Raw genomic sequence first — 21,432 nt, 5'->3', positions numbered from 1 at the left:
CAAATTATACATCAAAACGTAGGTATTTTTGCTGGCTTTCAGAAAATGTCACCATCATTGTTGTGGGACTTATAGATTTTTGCAAATCTCCTCAGAGTAACATAAAGTATCAAAACTCTCCATAGAAACTCAATGGAGAGTTTCTTCAAAATCAGCGCTGGAATTCTCTAATGAGAGGCATTTTCAAATCGTCATATCTCCTTAACGAAACAAAGTTGAGACATGAGGCTTGTGCCCATATATCTTCAGACATCCCTGATGCTCACAATTCAAGAATTTTTTTCCCACCTATTACCGTTTTGAGATGAGTTACACTTGTTTGAGGGTAGGAAATTCGTGCCTTGCTCAGATCTCTTCAGATTTCAAACTCTGGAAATGAGGCACTTTTTCTCTCGTCATATCTTTTGATGGATTTCAACAGAGACCTGAAAATTTCCATGACTGTTCACCAAAGCCTGCTGTTTCTACGGTGAAAGAATGATTTTGATGCTCCATATAGATTTAGAGTTACAAAACGTTGTTTGAGGGCAAGTCAAGGCAGTTTTGCTTTGCCTCTACTCAGTTACAGTGTGTTACAAGTCATATATCTTCAATAATTTATATTTTATCTCTGAATTATGAAGACCTGCAGATTCCCCATCTCTTCTGAACAAAACGGTGTCAGAATGACCGTTCTAGCTCCTACGGTTAGGAAATTATGGCCATTTGTTCGAGGGGAATCCTGAATGTGAGAAATACACTGCAGAAAACTTATACCTCTCTCTGTGTCTGTGTGTGTAAGTGCTGATTACAGCAGGTGCAGCCAATTTAGCTGACCTAGATATACCAAGCACAGACTCTTAACAGCCACTGTACACTTTGCTCTCTGTGTATGTGTGTGTGAGTATCAATATTTCTCCCATGTTAAAGTATTACTCCTCCATAATAGTATTTGTGCTAAATCAAAGTACTTCTACTACATGTTAGTACTTCTGCTCAATCATAGTATTTCTGCTAAATCAAGTATTTTGACAAATCATGGTATTTGTGCCAAATCATGGTTTTGGGGCAGAACCATAATATTTATTTAATGTTATGAGATTACTACTAAGTGGAGGAATGTCTGTTATGTTATAGTATATTTGCTGAATATAGTATATCTGCCAAATCATAGTATTTATCCCAAATCATAGTGTTTATGCAAAATTACAGTATTTCTGCTAAAAAGCAGAAATAGTACCTTTTAGCAGAAATTTCTGTCAAAAGATATTATTTATGTTAAAACATAGTATTTCTGCTAAGTCATAGTATTTCTGCCAAATCATAGTATTTGTACTTATTCATAGTACTTGTGCCAAATCATAGTATTTGTACCCAATTATAGTATTTCTGCCATATCATCGTATTTGTGCCAAATCATGGTATTTTTGCCAAATCATGGTTTTGGGGCAAATCATGTTATTTGTGTCCAGTTAAAATTTCTGTTATATTATAGTGTTACTACTAAGTCGTAGAATTTCTGTTATGTTATAGTATATCTGCTGATTATAGTATATGTGCCAAATCATAGTATTTATAGCAAATCATAGTATTACTGCCCAAACATAGTATTTCTGCCAAATTGTAGTATTTGTGCAAAAACATAGAATTTCTGCAAAATCATAGTATATCTGTTATGTTATAGTATTACTACTAAGGCATAGTATTCCTATCAAATCATAGTATTCCAAATCATAGTATTACTGCAATTCCATAGTATTTGAGCGAAATCGTAGTATTTGTGCAAAACATACTATGTCTGCAAAATCACATTATATCTGCTATGTTATAGTATTACTACTAAGGCATAGTATTTCTACCAAATCATAGTATTCCTTCAAAATCATAGTATCACTGCAATTTCATAGTATTTGAGCGAAACTGTAGTATTTGTACTAAATCATGGTACTTGTGCCAAATCATAGTATTTTTGCAAATCATGTTATTTGAACCAAAACATTGTATTTGTAACGAAGTCATAGTATTTCTTCTAAATCATGGTATTTCACCCAAATCTCAGTAGTTGTGCTAAAACCCAGTATTATTGCCAAATCGTAGTATTTGTACTGAAACATAGTATTTGTGCCAATAAGAGTATTTGTACTAAATCATAGTACTTGTGCCAAATCATAGTATTTCTGCCATATTGTGCTAGTTGTGCAACAACATAGACTGTCTGCCAAATCATAGTATATCTGTTATGTTATAGTATTACTACTAAGTCACAGTATTTCTGCCAATTCGTAGTATTTGTACTAAATCATACTACTCGTGCCAAATCATAGTATTGAAATCAAAATATAGTATTTGTACCAAAGCATTGTATTTGTAACTGAAGTACAGTATTTCTGCCAAATCATAGAATCACTGCAATTTCATAGTATTTTGAGGAATCCCTTTTGTTATAGTATTACTTCTAAGTCATAGTATTTCTGCTTTGTCATAGTATTTGTACTGAAACATAGTATTTCTGCCAAATCATAGTATTACTGCTATTTCATATTATTTGAGTGAAATTACAGTGTTTCTGCAAAGACATAGTATTTCTGCAAAATCATAGTATTACTGCTATTTCATAATATTTGAGTGAAATTACAGTGTTTCTGCAAAAACATTGGTTGGTATTGGTTTTAGTTACCTTTAGCGTGTCGCTAGTTAGCAATAGCTATGGCAGCCCAGTTATTTTATTGTTTTGGGCTTGTTCCTGCTTTGTTTTTTTCCCCTGCAAATTTATGTGAATTTGTACACTGTAATATCGCTGTATTACGTAATGGCTAAGTAGGAGGCTGACTGTTACTAAGTGCATCAGTGTACATAGGTCATCTCTTGTGTTGGAGTGCCCTCTTGTGGCGCCTTTTGGGTAGTGCCTTTGTAAACGTGAACACTGCAAAGAAGTGGTATCAGACTGGTTTGTAGTGGAGGAATTTGTTGCCAGTTTCTTTCATCTTTAATCCGTATTCATGTTGTAATGTAGTAGTACCACAATATGGCAGAAACACTATGTTTTGGCACAAATACTTTGATTTGGTATACTTTAGCTTCTTCACCCCTGTAGGCAAAATTTTCATTTTTTCACCCTTTTCAGCACAAATTCCAGCTTTTTGGCTGTTTTCAGAAAAACAAAACTCTTTTGAGCAGAAACTCTGCTGATTCATCTCTTTTCAGCGCAACTTATTGCTTCTTTAGCTCTTTTCTGCAGAAATTCTGCTTATTCACCTCTTTTCTGCAAAATGTTCAGCCTTTTCACCTCTTATCAGCACAAATCTCAGCTGTTTTCAGAAAAAAAAAAACTCTTTTGAGCAGAAATTCTGCTGATTCACCTCTTTTCTGCAAAATTTTCAGCCTTTTCACTTCTTCTCAGCACAGTTCTCAGCAGCTTCTGCTCATTTAGCAAAATTGTCAGTTGCTCCATCTCTTGCTTTTGTGAGAATGAGTTTGGTTCAGTGAGATGAGCAGCTACCTTGAGACCAGAAGGGCCAGGTTCAAATCCCGGTCATGGCAAAAGCTGTTTTCAGTTTTCTTTTTGTTCTGCCTCTTTTCTGCAGAAGTTCTGCTCATTCACCTCATCTCTTGTGTTGGAGTGCCCTCTTGTGGCGCCTTTTGGGTAGTGCCTTAGTAAACGTGAACACTGCAAAGAAGTGGTATCAGACTGGTTTGTAGTGGAGGAATTTATTGCCAGTTTCTTTCATCTTTAATCCGTATTCATGTTGTAATGTAGTAACTTTTGTGGCACAAATACCACAATATGGCAGAAACACTATGTTTTGGCACAAGTACTTTGATTTGGTATACTTTAGCTTCTTCACCCTTTTCAGCAAAATTTTCATTTTTTCACCCCTTTTCAGCACAAATTCCATTTTTGGGGCTGTTTTCAGAAAAAAAAACTCTTTTAAGGAGAAACTCTGCTGATTCATCTCTTTTCAGCGCAAGTTTTTGCTCCTTTGCCTCTTTTCTGCAGAAATTCTGCTGATTCACCTTTTTCTGCAAAATTTTCAGCCTTTTCACCTCTTATCAGCACAATTCTCAGCAGCTTCTGCTAATTTCAGCAGAGTAAGTAATGACACGTCTCTGCAGTTCAAAGGTCGTGCGTTCAATCCCACCTTGGTCAACATTTTTTTCCCTACAAATTTATACACTATCACAGACCTCTAATTTATATTGCTAATTTCTTTCACTACAAATGAGTAGTGCAAAAACATACTATGTCTGTCTGCAACATCACAGTATATCTGTTATGTTATAGTATTACTACTAAATCACAGTATTTCTGCCAATTCAAGGAGGCTGACTGTTACTAAGTGCATCAGTGTACATAGGTCATCTGTTGTGTTGGAGTGCCCTCTTGTGGCGCCTTTTGGATAGTGCCTTAGTAAATGTGAACACTGCAAAGAAGTGGTATCAGACTGGTTTGTAGTGGAGGAATTTGTTGCCAGTTTCTTTCATCTTTAATCCGTATTCATGTTGTAATGTAGTAGTACCACCATATGGCAGAAACACTATGTTTTGGCACAAATACTTTGATTTTGTATACTTTAGCTTCTTCACCCCTTTTCAGCAAAATTTTCATTTTTTTCACCCTTTTCAGCACAAATTCCAGCCTTTTTGGCTGTATTCAGAAAAAAAAAACCAACTCTTTTCAGCAGAAACTCTGCTGATTCATCTCTTTCAGCGCACGTTTTATGATTTTAGCAGCTTTTCTAATATGGACCTCAGATTCTTGTTAATGCTCCATGGCAGAAATACATACAAGTACCCACCTGATGAAGCAGACAGAGGCAGTACCTCTGATTTGTGAATTTGAGCAGAAACAGGTTGTTTTACCTCTTTTCAGCAGAAATTCTGCTGATTCACCTCTTTTCTGCAGAAGTTTGAGCAGCTTCTGCTCATTTCAGCAGAATTATGAGTCTCTCCACCTCTTCTTTGCAAGAGTGAGTTTGGCTCAGTGAGATGAGTGGCTTCCTTGAGACCAGGAGGGCCAGTTTCAAATCCTGCTCACGGCAGTATTTTTTTTTCACCACTTTTCAGCACAAGTCCCTGCTTTTTCAGGTATTTTCAGCAAAAACATCTTTTCGGCAGAATTCTGCTGAAAATTCTGCTTATTCACCTCTTCTGCAAAATTTTCAGCCTTTTCACCTCTTATTAGCACAAATCTCAGCTGTTTTCAGAAAAAACACTTTTGAGCAGAAATTCTGCTGATTCATCTCTTTTCAGTGCAACTTTCTGCTTCTTTACCTCTTTTCTGCAGAAATTCTGCTGATTCACCTCTTTTCTGCAAAATTTTCAGCCTTTTCTCCTCTTATCAGCACAATTCTCAGCAGCTTCTGCTCATTTCAGCAAAAGTGTCAGTCTCTCCACCTCTTCATTGGGAGAATGAGTTTGGCTCAGTGAGATGAGTAGCTGCCTTGAGACCAGGAGGGCCGGGTTCGAATCCTGCTCATGGCAACATAGGATGGGTTTCTTTCACCACTTTTTTAGCAAAATTTCGCCGTCTTTACCACTTTGCAGTAGAATTTTTTGCTTTTCACCACTTTTAAGCAAAAATCTCTCCTTCTTCACTTGTTTTCAGCGGAATTTTCAGTTTCTTCACCACCATACAACTTTTTGCAACTTTTCATCTTTTTCAGCTTTTCAGCAGACAGCTTCAGCGTTAAGGCATCCACACAGCATTTTCGCAGGAAATGCAAATTTTTCTAGTTATTCTTCAAGTTGCTTCCGTACGTTTTTTGCCGTTTAACTACTGCCTCAGTTTTCAGCCGATTTTCTCAGTTCAAACTCTATACTGTTCTGCTCTTTCTGCTAATGTTTGCTATGACTTTTGGTGTTTATTACTGTTATACTTTTTAAAATATTACACTTTTTTCCTTTAATTTGTCCCATTGAAATGAATGGAAATCTTCAGAAATTCTGCTAAAACTTGCTTGTTTTTGAAACTTAACTACTTTGTCATACTTTCACCTAGAAACTCCATTCAAACTTTAAAATGTTCTCAGACTATTGGGCTATTGCTGTGTGATTCAGCTTTTTCAGATCTTCTACCGTTTTAATTTTATACCTCTTTAAGTTTTCAGTTGCAAAATTGGGATTTTTCAGAAAATACATGCGTTGTTATGGTTGCTATGCAATTAACTCAGAGTGTGCACTCGTCCTTTCTGAATTTTCTCTTCATGTCTGAACGACTTCTTGCTACTCGCTCAATTTCCACTCAACCCCCACAAATTATACATCAAAACGTAGGTATTTTTGCTGGCTTTCAGAAAATGTCACCATCATTGTTGTGGGACTTATATATTTTTTGCAAATCTCCTCAGAGTAACATAAAGTATCAAAACTCTCCATAGAAACTCAATGGAGAGTTTCTTCAAAATCAGCGCTGGAATTCTCTAATGAGAGGCATTTTCAAATCGTCATATCTCCTTAACGAAACAAAGTTGAGACATGAGGCTTGTGCCCATATATCTTCAGACATCCCTGATGCTCACAATTCAAGAATTTTTTCCCACCTATTACCGTTTTGAGATGAGTTACACTTGTTTGAGGGTAGGAAATTCGTGCCTTGCTCAGATCTCTTCAGATTTCAAACTCTGGAAATGAGGCACTTTTTTCTCTCGTCATATCTTTTTGATGGATTTCAACAGAGACCTGAAAATTTCCATGACTGTTCACCAAAGCCTGCTGTTTCTTACGGTGAAAGAATGATTTTGATGCTCCATATAGATTTAGAGTTACAAAACGTTGTTTGAGGGCAAGTCAAGGCAGTTTTGCTTTGCCTCTACTCAGTTACAGTGTGTTACAAGTCATATATCTTCAATAATTTATATTTTATCTCTGAATTATGAAGACCTGCAGATTCCCCATCTCTTCTGAACAAAACGGTGTCAGAATGACCGTTCTAGCTCCTACGGTTAGGAAATTATGGCCATTTGTTCGAGGGGAATCCTGAATGTGAGAAATACACTGCAGAAAACTTATACCTCTCTCTGTGTCTGTGTGTGTAAGTGCTGATTACAGCAGGTGCAGCCAATTTAGCTGACCTAGATATACCAAGCACAGACTCTTAACAGCCACTGTACACTTTGCTCTCTCTGTGTATGTGTGTGTGAGTATCAATATTTCTCCCATGTTAAAGTATTACTCCTCCATAATAGTATTTGTGCTAAATCAAAGTACTTCTACTACATGTTAGTACTTCTGCTCAATCATAGTATTTCTGCTAAATCAAGTATTTTTGACAAATCATGGTATTTGTGCCAAATCATGGTTTTGGGGCAGAACCATAATATTTATTTTATGTTATGAGATTACTACTAAGTGGAGGAATGTCTGTTATGTTATAGTATATTTGCTGAATATAGTATATCTGCCAAATCATAGTATTTATCCCAAATCATAGTGTTTATGCAAAATTACAGTATTTCTGCTAAAAAGCAGAAATAGTACCTTTAGCAGAAATTTCTGTCAAAAGATATTATTTATGTTAAAACATAGTATTTCTGCTAAGTCATAGTATTTCTGCCAAATCATAGTATTTGTACTTATTCATAGTACTTGTGCCAAATCATAGTATTTGTACCCAATTATAGTATTTCTGCCATATCATCGTATTTGTGCCAAATCATGGTATTTTTTTGCCAAATCATGGTTTTGGGGCAAATCATGTTATTTGTGTCCAGTTAAAATTTCTGTTATATTATAGTGTTACTACTAAGTCGTAGAATTTCTGTTATGTTATAGTATATCTGCTGATTATAGTATATGTGCCAAATCATAGTATTTATAGCAAATCATAGTATTACTGCCCAAACATAGTATTTCTGCCAAATTGTAGTATTTGTGCAAAACATAGAATTTCTGCAAAATCATAGTATATCTGTTATGTTATAGTATTACTACTAAGGCATAGTATTCCTATCAAATCATAGTATTCCAAATCATAGTATTACTGCAATTCCATAGTATTTGAGCGAAATCGTAGTATTTGTGCAAAAACATACTATGTCTGCAAAATCACATTATATCTGCTATGTTATAGTATTACTACTAAGGCATAGTATTTCTACCAAATCATAGTATTCCTTCAAAATCATAGTATCACTGCAATTTCATAGTATTTGAGCGAAACTGTAGTATTTGTACTAAATCATGGTACTTGTGCCAAATCATAGTATTTTTGCAAATCATATTATTTGAACCAAAACATTGTATTTGTCATGAAGTCATAGTATTTCTTCTAAATCATGGTATTTCACCCAAATCTCAGTAGTTGTGCTAAAACCCAGTATTATTGCCAAATCGTAGTATTTGTACTGAAACATAGTATTTGTGCCAATAAGAGTATTTGTACTAAATCATAGTACTTGTGCCAAATCATAGTATTTCTGCCATATTGTGCTAGTTGTGCAAAAACATAGACTGTCTGCAAAATCATAGTATATCTGTTATGTTATATAGTATTACTACTAAGTCACAGTATTTCTGCCAATTCGTAGTATTTGTACTAAATCATACTACTCGTGCCAAATCATAGTATTGAAATCAAAATATAGTATTTGTACCAAAGCATTGTATTTGTACTGAAGTACAGTATTTCTGCCAAATCATAGAATTACTGCAATTTCATAGTATTTTGAGGAATCCTTTTGTTATAGTATTACTTCTAAGTCATAGTATTTCTGCTTTGTCATAGTATTTGTACTGAAACATAGTATTTCTGCCAAATCATAGTATTACTACTATTTCATATTATTTGAGTGAAATTACAGTGTTTCTGCAAAGACATAGTATTTCTGCCAAATCATAGTATTACTGCTATTTCATAGTATTTGAGTGAAATTACAGTGTTTCTGCAAAAACATTGGTTGGTATTGGTTTTAGTTACCTTTAGCGTGTGCGCTAGTTAGCAATAGCTATGGCAGCCCAGTTATTTTATTGTTTTGGGCTTGTTCCTGCTTTGTTTTTTTCCCCTGCAAATTTATGTGAATTTGTACACTGTAATATCGCTGTATTACGTAATGGCTAAGTAGGAGGCTGACTGTTACTAAGTGCATCAGTGTACATAGGTCATCTCTTGTGTTGGAGTGCCCTCTTGTGGCGCCTTTTGGGTAGTGCCTTAGTAAACGTGAACACTGCAAAGAAGTGGTATCAGACTGGTTTGTAGTGGAGGAATTTGTTGCCAGTTTCTTTCATCTTTAATCCGTATTCATGTTGTAATGTAGTAGTACCACAATATGGCAGAAACACTATGTTTTGGCACAAATACTTTGATTTGGTATACTTTAGCTTCTTCACCCCTGTAGGCAAAATTTTCATTTTTTCACCCTTTTCAGCACAAATTCCAGCTTTTTGGCTGTTTTCAGAAAAACAAAACTCTTTTGAGCAGAAACTCTGCTGATTCATCTCTTTTCAGCGCAACTTATTGCTTCTTTAGCTCTTTTCTGCAGAAATTCTGCTGATTCACCTCTTTTCTGCAAAATGTTCAGCCTTTTCACCTCTTATCAGCACAAATCTCAGCTGTTTTCAGAAAAAAAACTCTTTTGAGCAGAAATTCTGCTGATTCATCTCTTTTCAGCGCAACTTATTGCTTCTTTACCTCTTTTATGCAGAAATTCTGCTGATTCACCTCTTTTCTGCAAAATTTTCAGCCTTTTCACCTCTTATCAGCACAATTGTCAGCAGCTTCTGCTCATTTCAGCAGAATTGTCCGTCTCTCCACCTCATCTTTGTAAGAATGACTTTGGCTCAGGGAAATGAATAGCCGCCTTGCGACCAGGAGGGCCAGGATCGAATCCTGTTTTGGCTTGTTCCTGCTTTGTTTGTTCCCCTGCAAATTTATGTGAATTGGTACACTGTAATATCGCTGTATTACGTGGTGGCTAAGTAGGAGGCTGACTGTTACTAAGTGCATCAGTGTACATAGGTCATCTCTTGTGTTGGAGTGCCCTCTTGTGGCGCCTTTTGGGTAGTGCCTTAGTAAACATGAACACTGCATAGAAGTGGTATCAGACTGGTTTGTAGTGGAGGAATTTGTTGCCAGTTTCTTTCATCTTTAATCCGTATTCATGTTGTAATGTAGTAACTTTTATGGCACAAATACCAAAATATGGCAGAAATACTATGTTTTGGCACAAATACTTTGATTTAGTATACTTTAGCTTCTTCAGCTTCTTCACCCCTTTTCAGCAAAATTTTCATTTTTTCCACCCCTTTTGAGCACAAATTCCAGCTGTTTGGGCTGTATTCAGAAAAAAGACAACTCTTTTCAGCAGAAACTCTGCTGATTCATCTCTTTTCAGCGGAAGTTTCTGCTTCTTTACCTCTTTTCTGCAGAAATTCTGCTGATTCACCTCTTTTCTGCAAAATTTTCAGCCTTTTCACCTCTTATCAGCTTCTGCTCATTTCAGCAGAATTGTCCGTCTCTCCACCTCTTCTTTGTAAGAGTGACTTTGGCTCAGGGAAATGAATAGCCACCTTTGAGCAGAAATTCTGCTGATTCATCTCTTTTCAGCGCAACTTATTGCTTCTTTACGTCTTTTCTGCAGAAATTCTGCTGATGCACCTCTTTTCTGCAAAATTTTCACCCTTTTCACCTCTTCTCAGTACAATTCTCAGCAGCTTCTGCTCATTTTAGCAGAATTGTCGGTCTCTCCTCCTGTTTTTTTGAGAGAATGAGTTTAGCTCAGTGAGATGAGTAGCTGCCTTGAGACCAGGAGGGCCAGGTTTGAATCCTGCTCAGGGCGACTTGTTTTTTTCACCACCATACAACTTTTTGCAACTTTTCATCTTTTTCAGCTTTTCAGCAGACCGCTTCAGCGTTAAGGCATCCACACAGCATTTTCGCAGGAAATGCAAATTTTTCTAGTTGTGTGGATGCCCTAAAAGGGCTTCCACACTATTGAGTTCCTGTTTCTCTTTATTGTGTGGATGCCCTTAAAGGGCTTCCACACTATTGAGTTCCTGTTTCTCTTTATTCTTTATTATTATTATTCTTCTAGTTGCTTCCGTACACTTTTTGGCACTTAACTACTTCCTCAGTTTTCAGCCGATTTTCTCAGTTCAAACTCTATACTGTTCTGCTCTTTCTGCTCTTTCCGGCAATGACTTTTGGTGTTTATTACTGTTATACTTTTTAAAATATTACACTTTTTTCCTTTAATTTGTCCCATTGAAATGAATGGAAAACTTCCACAATTCTGCTAAAACTTGCTTGTCTTTGAAACTTAACTACTTTGTCATACTTTCACCTAGAAACTCCATTCAAACTTTAAAATGTTCTCAGACTATTGGGCTATTCCTGAATGATTCAGCTTTTTCAGATCTTCTACCGTTTTAATTTTATACCTCTTTAAGTTTTCAGTTGCAAAATTGTGATTTTTCAGAAAATACATGCGTTGTTATGGTTGCTATGCAATTAACTCAGAGTGTGCACTCGTCCTTTCTGAATTTTCTCTTCATGTCTGAACAACTTCTTGCTACTCGCTCAATTTCCACTCAACCCCACAAATTATACATCAAAACGTAGGTATTTTTGCTGGCTTTCAGAAAATGTCACTATCAGTGTTGTGGGACTTATAGATTTTTTGCAAATCTCCTCAGAGTAACATAAAGTCTCAAAACTCTCCATAGAAAGTCAATGGAGAGTTTCTTCAAAATCAGCGCTGGAATTCTCTAATGAGAGGCATTTTCAAATCGTCATATCTCCTTAACGAAACAGAGTTGAGACATGACGCTTGTGCCAATATATCTTCAGACATCCCTGATGCTCACAATTCAAGAATTTTTCCTCACCTATTACCGTTTGGCCATGAATTACACTTGTTTGAGGGTAGGAAATTTTTCCTCGCTCAGATTTCTTCAGATTTCAAACTCTGGAAATGAGGCACTTTTTCTCTCGTCATATCTTTTGATTGATTTCAACAGAGACCTGAAAATTTCCATGACTGTTCACCAAAGCCTGCTGTTTCTTACGGTGAAAGAATGATTTTGATGCTCCATATAGATTTAGAGTTACAAAACGTTGTTTGAGGGCAAGTCAAGGCAGTTTTGCTTCGCCTCTACTCAGTTACAGTGTATTACAAGTCATATATCTTCAATAATTTACATTTTATCTCTGAATTATGAAGGCCTGAAGTTTTCCCCATCTCTTCTGAACAAATCGGTGTCAGAATGAGCGTTCTAGCCCCTACGGTTAGGAAATTATGGCCATTTGTTCGAGGGGAATCCTGAATGTGAGAAATACACTGCAGAAAACTCATAGCTGTGTCTGTGTCTGTGTGTGTAAGTGCTGATTACAGCAGGTGCAGCCAATTTAGCTGACCTAGATATACCAAGCACAGACTCTTAACAGCCACTGTACACTTTGCTCTCTGTGTATGTGTGTGTGAGTATCAATATTTCTCCCATGTTAAAGTATTACTCCTCCATAATAGTATTTGTGCTAAATCAAAGTACTTCTACTACATCTTAGTACTTCTGCTCAATCATAGTATTTCTGCTAAATCATAGTATTTTTGACAAATCATGGTATTTGTGCCAAATCATGGTTTTTGGGCAGAACCATAATATTTATTTTATGTTATGAGATTACTACTAAGTGGAGGAATGTCTGTTATGTTATAGTATATTTGCTGAATATAGTATATCTGCCAAATCATAGTATTTATCCCAAATCATAGTGTTTATGCAAAATTACAGTATTTCTGCTAAAAAGCAGAAATAGTACCTTTAGCAGAAATTTCTGTCAAAAGATATTATTTATGTTAAAACATAGTATTTCTGCTAAGTCATAGTATTTCTGCCAAATCATAGTATTTGTACTTATTCATAGTACTTGTGCCAAATCATAGTATTTGTACCCAATCATAGTATTTCTGCAATATCATCGTATTTGTGCCAAATCATGGTATTTTTTTTGCCAAATCATGGTTTTGGGGCAAATCATGTTATTTGTGTCCAGTTAAAATTTCTGTTATATTATAGTGTTACTACTAAGTCGTAGAATTTCTGTTATGTTATAGTATATCTGCTGATTATAGTATATGTGCCAAATCATAGTATTTATAGCAAATCATAGTATTACTGCCCAAACATAGTATTTCTGCCAAATTGTAGTATTTGTGCAAAAACATAGAATTTCTGCAAAATCATAGTATATCTGTTATGTTATAGTATTACTACTAAGGCATAGTATTTCTATCAAATCATAGTATTCCTTCAAAATCATAGTATTACTGCAATTCCATAGTATTTGAGCGAAATCGTAGTATTTGTACTAAATCATGGTACTTGTGCCAAATCATAGTATTTTTGCAAATCATATTATTTGAACCAAAACATTGTATTTGTAATGAAGTCATAGTATTTCTTCTAAATCATGGTATTTCACCCAAATCTCAGTAGTTGTGCTAAAACCCAGTATTATTGCCAAATCGTAGTATTTGTACTGAAACATAGTATTTGTGCCAATAAGAGTATTTGTACTAAATCATAGTACTTGTGCCAAATCATAGTATTTCTGCCATATTGTGCTAGTTGTGCAAAAACATAGACTGTCTGCAAAATCATAGTATATCTGTTATGTTATAGTATTACTACTAAGTCACAGTATTTCTGCCAATTCGTAGTATTTGTACTAAATCATACTACTCGTGCCAAATCATAGTATTGAAATCAAAATATAGTATTTGTACCAAAGCATTGTATTTGTATCAGTACAGTATTTCTGCCAAATCATAGAATTACTGCAATTTCATAGTATTTTGAGGAATCCCTTTGTTATAGTATTACTTCTAAGTCATAGTATTTCTGCTTTGTCATAGTATTTGTACTGAAACATAGTATTTCTGCCAAATCATAGTATTACTGCTATTTCATATTATTTGAGTGAAATTACAGTGTTTCTGCAAAGACATAGTATTTCTGCCAAATCATAGTATTACTGCTATTTCATAGTATTTGAGTGAAATTACAGTGTTTCTGCAAAAACATTGGTTGGTATTGGTTTTAGTTACCTTTAGCGTATGTGCTAGTTAGCAATAGCTATGGCAGCCCAGTTATTTTATTGTTTTGGGCTCGTTCCTGCTTTGTTTTTTCCCCTGCAAATTTATGTGAATTTGTACACTGTAATATCGCTGTATTACGTAATGGCTAAGTAGGAGGCTGACTGTTACTAAGTGCATCAGTGTACATAGGTCATCTCTTGTGTTGGAGTGCCCTCTTGTGGCGCCTTTTTGGGTAGTGCCTTAGTAAACGTGAACACTGCAAAGAAGTGGTATCAGACTGGTTTGTAGTGGAGGAATTTGTTGCCAGTTTCTTTCATCTTTAATCCGTATTCATGTTGTAATGTAGTAGTACCACAATATGGCAGAAACACTATGTTTTGGCACAAATACTTTGATTTGGTATACTTTAGCTTCTTCACCCCTGTAGGCAAAATTTTCATTTTTTCACCCTTTTCAGCACAAATTCCAGCTTTTTGGCTGTTTTCAGAAAAACAAAACTCTTTTGAGCAGAAACTCTGCTGATTCATCTCTTTTCAGCGCAACTTATTGCTTCTTTACCTCTTTTCTGCAGAAATTCTGCTGATTCACCTCTTTTCTGCAAAATGTTCAGCCTTTTCACCTCTTATCAGCACAAATCTCAGCTGTTTTCAGAAAAAAAACTCTTTTGAGCAGAAATTCTGCTGATTCATCTCTTTTCAGCGCAACTTATTGCTTCTTTACCTCTTTTCTGCAGAAATTCTGCTGATTCACCTCTTTTCTGCAAAATTTTCAGCCTTTTCACTTCTTCTCAGCACAGTTCTCAGCAGCTTCTGCTCATTTAGCAAAATTGTCAGTTGCTCCATCTCTTGCTTTTGTGAGAATGAGTTTGGTTCAGTGAGATGAGCAGCTGCCTTAAGACCAGAAGGGCCAGGTTCAAATCCCGGTCATGGCAAAAGCTGTTTTCAGTTTTCTCTTTTGTTCTGCCTCTTTTCTGCAGAAGTTCTGCTCATTCACCTCATCTCTTGTGTTGGAGTGCCCTCTTGTGGCGCCTTTTGGGTAGTGCCTTAGTAAACGTGAACACTGCAAAGAAGTGGTATCAGACTGGTTTGTAGTGGAGGAATTTGTTGCCAGTTTCTTTCATCTTTAATCCGTATTCATGTTGTAATGTAGTAACTTTTGTGGCACAAATACCACAATATGGCAGAAACACTATGTTTTGGCACAAATACTTTGATTTGGTATACTTTAGCTTCTTCACCCCTTTTCAGCAAAATTTTCATTTTTTCACCCCTTTTCAGCACAAATTCCATTTTTGGGGCTGTTTTCAGAAAAAAAAAACTTTTAAGCAGAAACTCTGCTGATTCATCTCTTTTCAGCGCAAGTTTCTGCTCCTTTGCCTCTTTTCTGCAGAAATTCTGCTGATTCACCTCTTTTCTGCAAAATTTTCAGCCTTTTCACCTCTTATCAGCACAATTCTCAGCAGCTTCTGCTAATTTCAGCAGAGTAAGTAATGACACGTCTCTGCAGTTCAAAGGTCGTCGTTCAATCCCACCTTGGTCAACATTTTTTTCCCTACAAATTTATACACTATCACAGACCTCTAATTTATATTGCTAATTTCTTTCACTACAAATGAGTAGTGCAAAAACATACTATGTCTGTCTGCAACATCACAGTATATCTGTTATGTTATAGTATTACTACTAAATCACAGTATTTCTGCCAATTCAAGGAGGCTGACTGTTACTAAGTGCATCAGTGTACATAGGTCATCTGTTGTGTTGGAGTGCCCTCTTGTGGCGCCTTTTGGATAGTGCCTTAGTCAATGTGAACACTGCAAAGAAGTGGTATCAGACTGGTTTGTAGTGGAGGAATTTGTTGCCAGTTTCTTTCATCTTTAATCCGTATTCATGTTGTAATGTAGTAGTACCACAATATGGCAGAAACACTATGTTTTGGCACAAATACTTTGATTTGGTATACTTTAGCTTCTTCAGCTTCTTCACCCCTTTTCAGCAAAATTTTCATTTTTTCCACCCCTTTTCAGCACAAATTCCATTTTTTGGGGCTGTTTTCAGAAAAAAAAAACTCTTTTAAGCAGAAACTCTGCTGATTCATCTCTTTTCAGCGCAAGTTTCTGCTCCTTTGCCTCTTTTCTGCAGAAATTCTGCTGATTCACCTCTTTTCTGCAAAATTTTCAGCCTTTTCACCTCTTATCAGCACAATTCTCAGCAGCTTCTGCTAATTTCAGCAGAGTAAGTAATGACACGTCTCTGCAGTTCAAAGGTCGTGCGTTCAATCCCACCTTGGTCAACATTTTTTCCCTACAAATTTATACACTATCACAGACCTCTAATTTATATTGCTAATTTCTTTCACTACAAATGAGTAGTGCAAAACATACTATGTCTGTCTGCAACATCACAGTATATCTGTTATGTTATAGTATTACTACTAAATCACAGTATTTCTGCCAATTCAAGGAGGCTGACTGTTACTAAGTGCATCAGTGTACATAGGTCATCTGTTGTGTTGGAGTGCCCTCTTGTGGCGCCTTTTGGATAGTGCCTTAGTCAATGTGAACACTGCAAAGAAGTGGTATCAGACTGGTTTGTAGTGGAGGAATTTGTTGCCAGTTTCTTTCATCTTTAATCCGTATTCATGTTGTAATGTAGTAGTACCACAATATGGCAGAAACACTATGTTTTGGCACAAATACTTTGATTTGGTATACTTTAGCTTCTTCACCCCTTTTCAGCAAAATTTTCATTTTTTTCACCCCTTTTCAGCACAAATTCCAGCCTTTTTGGCTGTATTCAGAAAAAAAAAAAACTCTTTTCAGCAGAAACTCTGCTGATTCATCTCTTTTCAGCGCACGTTTTATGATTTTAGCAGCTTTTCTAATATGGACCTCAGATTCTTGTTAATGCTCCATGGCAGAAATACATACAAGTACCCACCTGATGAAGCAGACAGAGGCAGTACCTCTGATTGGTGAATTTGAGCAGAAACAGGTTGTTTTACCTCTTTTCAGCAGAAATTCTGCTGATTCACCTCTTTTCTGCAGAAGTTTGAGCAGCTTCTGCTCATTTCAGCAGAATTATGAGTCTCTCCACCTATTCTTTGCAAGAGTGAGTTTGGCTCAGTGAGATGAGTGGCTGCCTTGAGACCAGGAGGGCCAGGTTCAAATCCTGCTCACGGCAATAATTTTTTTCACCACTTTTCAGCACAAGTCCCTGCTTTTTCAGGTATTTTCAGCAAAAACATCTTTTCGGCAGAATTCTGCTGAAAATTCTGCTTATTCACCTCTTCTGCAAAATTTTCAGCCTTTTCACCTCTTATTAGCACAAATCTCAGCTGTTTTCAGAAAAACACTTTTGAGCAGAAATTCTGCTGATTCATCTCTTTTCAGTGCAACTTTCTGCTTCTTTACCTCTTTTCTGCAGAAATTCTGCTGATTCACCTCTTTTCTGCAAAATTTTCAGCCTTTTCTCCTCTTATCAGCACAATTCTCAGCAGCTTCTGCTCATTTCAGCAAAAGTGTCAGTCTCTCCACCTCCTCATTGGGAGAATGACTTTGGCTCAGTGAGATGAGTAGCTGCCTTGAGACCAGGAGGGCCGGGTTGAATCCTGCTCATGGCAACATAGGGGGTTTCTTTCACCACTTTTTAGCAAAATTTATTGTCTTTACCCCTTTGCAGTAGAATTTTTGCTTTTCACCACTTTTAAGCAAAAATCTCTCCTTCTTCACTTGTTTTCAGCGGAATTTTCAGTTTCTTCACCACCATACAACTTTTGCAACTTTTCATCTTTTTCAGCTTTTCAGCAGACAGCTTCAGCGTTAAGGCATCCACACAGCATTTTCGCAGGAAATGCAAATTTTTCTAGTTCTTTATTATACTTTATTCTGGTTGCTTCCGTGACGTTTTGCCGCTTAACTACTGCTTCAGTTTTCAGCCGATTTTCACCGTTCAAACTCTATACTGTTCTGCTCTTTCTGCTGACGTAGGCTATGACTTTTGGTGTTTATTACTGTTATACTTTTTAAAATATTACACTTTTTTCTTTAATTTGTCCCATTGAAATGAATGGAAATCTTCAGAAATTCTGCTAAAACTTGCTTGTTTTTGAAACTTAACTACTTTGTCATACTTTCACCTAGAAACTCCATTCAAACTTTAAAATGTTCTCAAATTATTGGGCTACTCCTGTCTGATTCAGCTTTTTCAGATCTTCTACCATTTTAATTTTATACCTCTTTAAGTTTTCAGTTGCAAAATTGTGATTTTTCAGAAAATACATGCGTTGTTATGGTTGCTATGCAATTAACTCAGAGTGTGCACTTGTCCTTTCTGAATTTTCTCTTCATGTCTGAACAACTTCTTGCTACTCGCTCAATTTCCACTCAAGCCCCACAAATTATACATCAAAACGTAGGTATTTTTGCTGGCTTTCAGAAAATGTCACTATCATTCTTGTGGGACTTACAGATTTTTTTGCAAATCTCCTCAGAGTAACACAAAGTCTCAAAACTCTCCATAGAAACTCAATGGAGAGTTTCTTCAAAATCAGCGCTGGAATTCTCTAATGAGAGGCATTTTCAAATCATCATATCTCCTTAACGAAACAAAGTTGAGACATGAGGCTTGTGCAAATATATCTTCAGACACTCTGATGCTCACAATTCTAGAAGTTTTTCTCACCTATTACCGTTCTGAGATGAGTTACACTTGTTTGAGGGTAGGAAATTCGTCATTCGCTCAGATCTGTTCAGATTTCAAACTCTGGAAATGAGGCACTTTTTTCTCTCGTCATATCTTTTGATGGATTTCCACAGAGACCTGAAAATTTCCATGACTGTTCACCAAAGCCTGCTGTTTCTTACGGTGAAAGAATGATTTTGATGCTCCATATAGATTTAGAGTTACAAAACGTTGTTTGAGGGCAAGTCAAGGCAGTTTTGCTTTGCCTCTACTCAGTTACAGTGTATTACAAGTCATATATCTTCAATAATCTATATTTTATCTCTGAATTATGAAGACCTGCAGATTCCCCCATCTCTTCTGAACAAAACGGTGTCAGAATGAGCATTCTAGCCCCTACGGTTAGGAAATTATGGCCATTTGTTCGAGGGGAGTCCTGAATGTGAAAATACACTGCAGAAGACTCACACCTCTCTCTGTCTGTGTGTGTGTGTAAGGCTGATTACAGCAGGTGCAGCCAATTTAACTGACCTAGATATACCAAGCCCAGACTCTTAACAGCCACTGTTCCCTTTAGGCTCTGTGTATGTGTGTGTATCAATATTTCTCCCATGTTAAAGTATTACTCCTCCATAATAGTATTTCTGCTAAATCAAAGTACTTCTACTACATCTTAGTACTTCTGCTCAATCATAGTAATTCTGGGTAATCATAGTATTTTTGAAAAATCATGGTATTTGTGCCAAATCATGGTTTGGGGGCAGAACCATAATATTTATTTCATATTATGAGATTACTACTAAGTGCTGGAATGTCTGTTATGTTATAGTTTATGTGCTGAATATAGTATATCTGCCAAATCATAGTATTCATCCCAAATCATAGTATTTATGCAAAATTACAGTATTTCTGCTAAAAAGCAGAAATAGTACCTTTTAGCAGAAATTTCTGTCAAAAGATATTATTTATGTTAAAACATAGTATTTCTGCTAAATCATAGTATTTCTGCCAAATCACAGTATTTGTACTTATTCATAGTACTTGTGCCAAATCATAGTATTTGTACCCAATCATAGTATTTCTGCAATATGATCGTATTTGTGCCAAATCATGGTATCTTTTGCCAAATCATGGTATTTGTGCCAAATCATGTTATTTGTGGCCAGTTAAAATTTCTGTTATATTAGTGTTACTACTAAGTCATAGAATTTCTGTTATGTTATAGTATATCTGCTGATTATGGTATATGTGCCAAATAATAGTATTTATAGCAAATAATAGTATTACTGCCCAAACATAGTATTTCTTGTAGTATTTGTAGTAGTAGTTGTTGTAGTATTTGTGCAAAAACATAGAATTTCTGCAAAATCATAGTATATCTGTTATGTTATAGTATTACTACTAAGGCATAGTATTCCTACCAAATCATAGCATTCCAAATCATAGTATTACTGCAATTCCATAGTATTTGAGCGAAATCGTAGTATTTGTGCAAAAACATACTATGTCTGCAAAATCACATTATATCTGCTATGTTATAGTATTATTACTAAGGCATAGTATTTCTACCAAATCATAGTATTCCTTCAAAATCATAGTATCACTGCAATTTCATAGTATTTGAGCGAAATTGTAGTATTTGTACTAAATCATGGTACTTGTACCAAATCATAGTATTTTTTGCAAATCATATTATTTGAACCAAAACATTGTATTTGTACGAAGTCATAGTATTTCTTCTAAATCATAGTATTTCACCCAAATCTCAGTAGTTGTGCTAAAAGCCAGTATTATTGCCAAATCGTAGTATTTGTACTGAAACATAGTATTTGTGCCCAATCATAGTATTTGTACCCAATCATAGTATTTCTGCCATATCATAGTATTTGTGCCAAATTATGGGATTTTGCAAAAACATGGTACTTGTGCCAAATTATAGTATTTGTGCCCAATTAATATTTCGGTTATGTTATAGTATTACTACTATGTCGTAGAATTTCTGTTATGTTATAGTATATCTGCTGAATAAGGTATATGTGCCAAAACATAGTACTTATACCAAATCATAGTATTTGTGCTAAAACATAGTATTTCTGCCATATTGTGGTATTTGTGCAAAAACATAGACTGTCTGCAACATAACAGTATATCTGTTATGTTATAGTATTACTACTAAGTCACAGTATTTCTGCCAATTCGTAGTATTTGTACTAAATCATACTACTCGTGCCAAATCATAGTATTTGTTGCAAATCATAGTATTCAAACCAAAATATAGTATTTGTACCAAAGCATTGTATTTGTATGAAGTACCGTATTTCTGCCAAATCATAGAATTACTGCAATTTCATAGTATTTTGAGGAATCCCTTTTGTGATAGTATTACTTCTAAGTCATAGTATTTCTGCTTTGTCATAGTATTTGTACTAAAACGTAGTATTTCTGCCAAATCATAGTATTACTGTTATCTCATAGTATTTGAGTGAAATTACAGTGTTTCTGCAAAAACATTGTATTTCTGCTAAATCATAGTATTTCTGTTATCTTAGAGTACTTGTACTCAATTATAGTATTTGAGCCAAAGTTTAGTATTTCTGCCAAATCATATTTATGTGAATTTGTACACTGTAATATCGCTGTATTACGTGGTGGCTAAGTAGGAGGCTGACTGTTACTAAGTGCATCAGTGTACATAGGTCATCTCTTGTGTTGGAGTGCCCTCTTGTGACGCCTTTTGG

This window comes from Oreochromis aureus, unplaced genomic scaffold, assembly GCF_013358895.1.
Source record: "Oreochromis aureus strain Israel breed Guangdong unplaced genomic scaffold, ZZ_aureus HiC_scaffold_76, whole genome shotgun sequence".
In the NCBI taxonomy this organism is placed as follows: Eukaryota; Metazoa; Chordata; class Actinopteri; order Cichliformes; family Cichlidae; genus Oreochromis; species Oreochromis aureus.
This window is presented reverse-complemented; position numbering follows the sequence as displayed.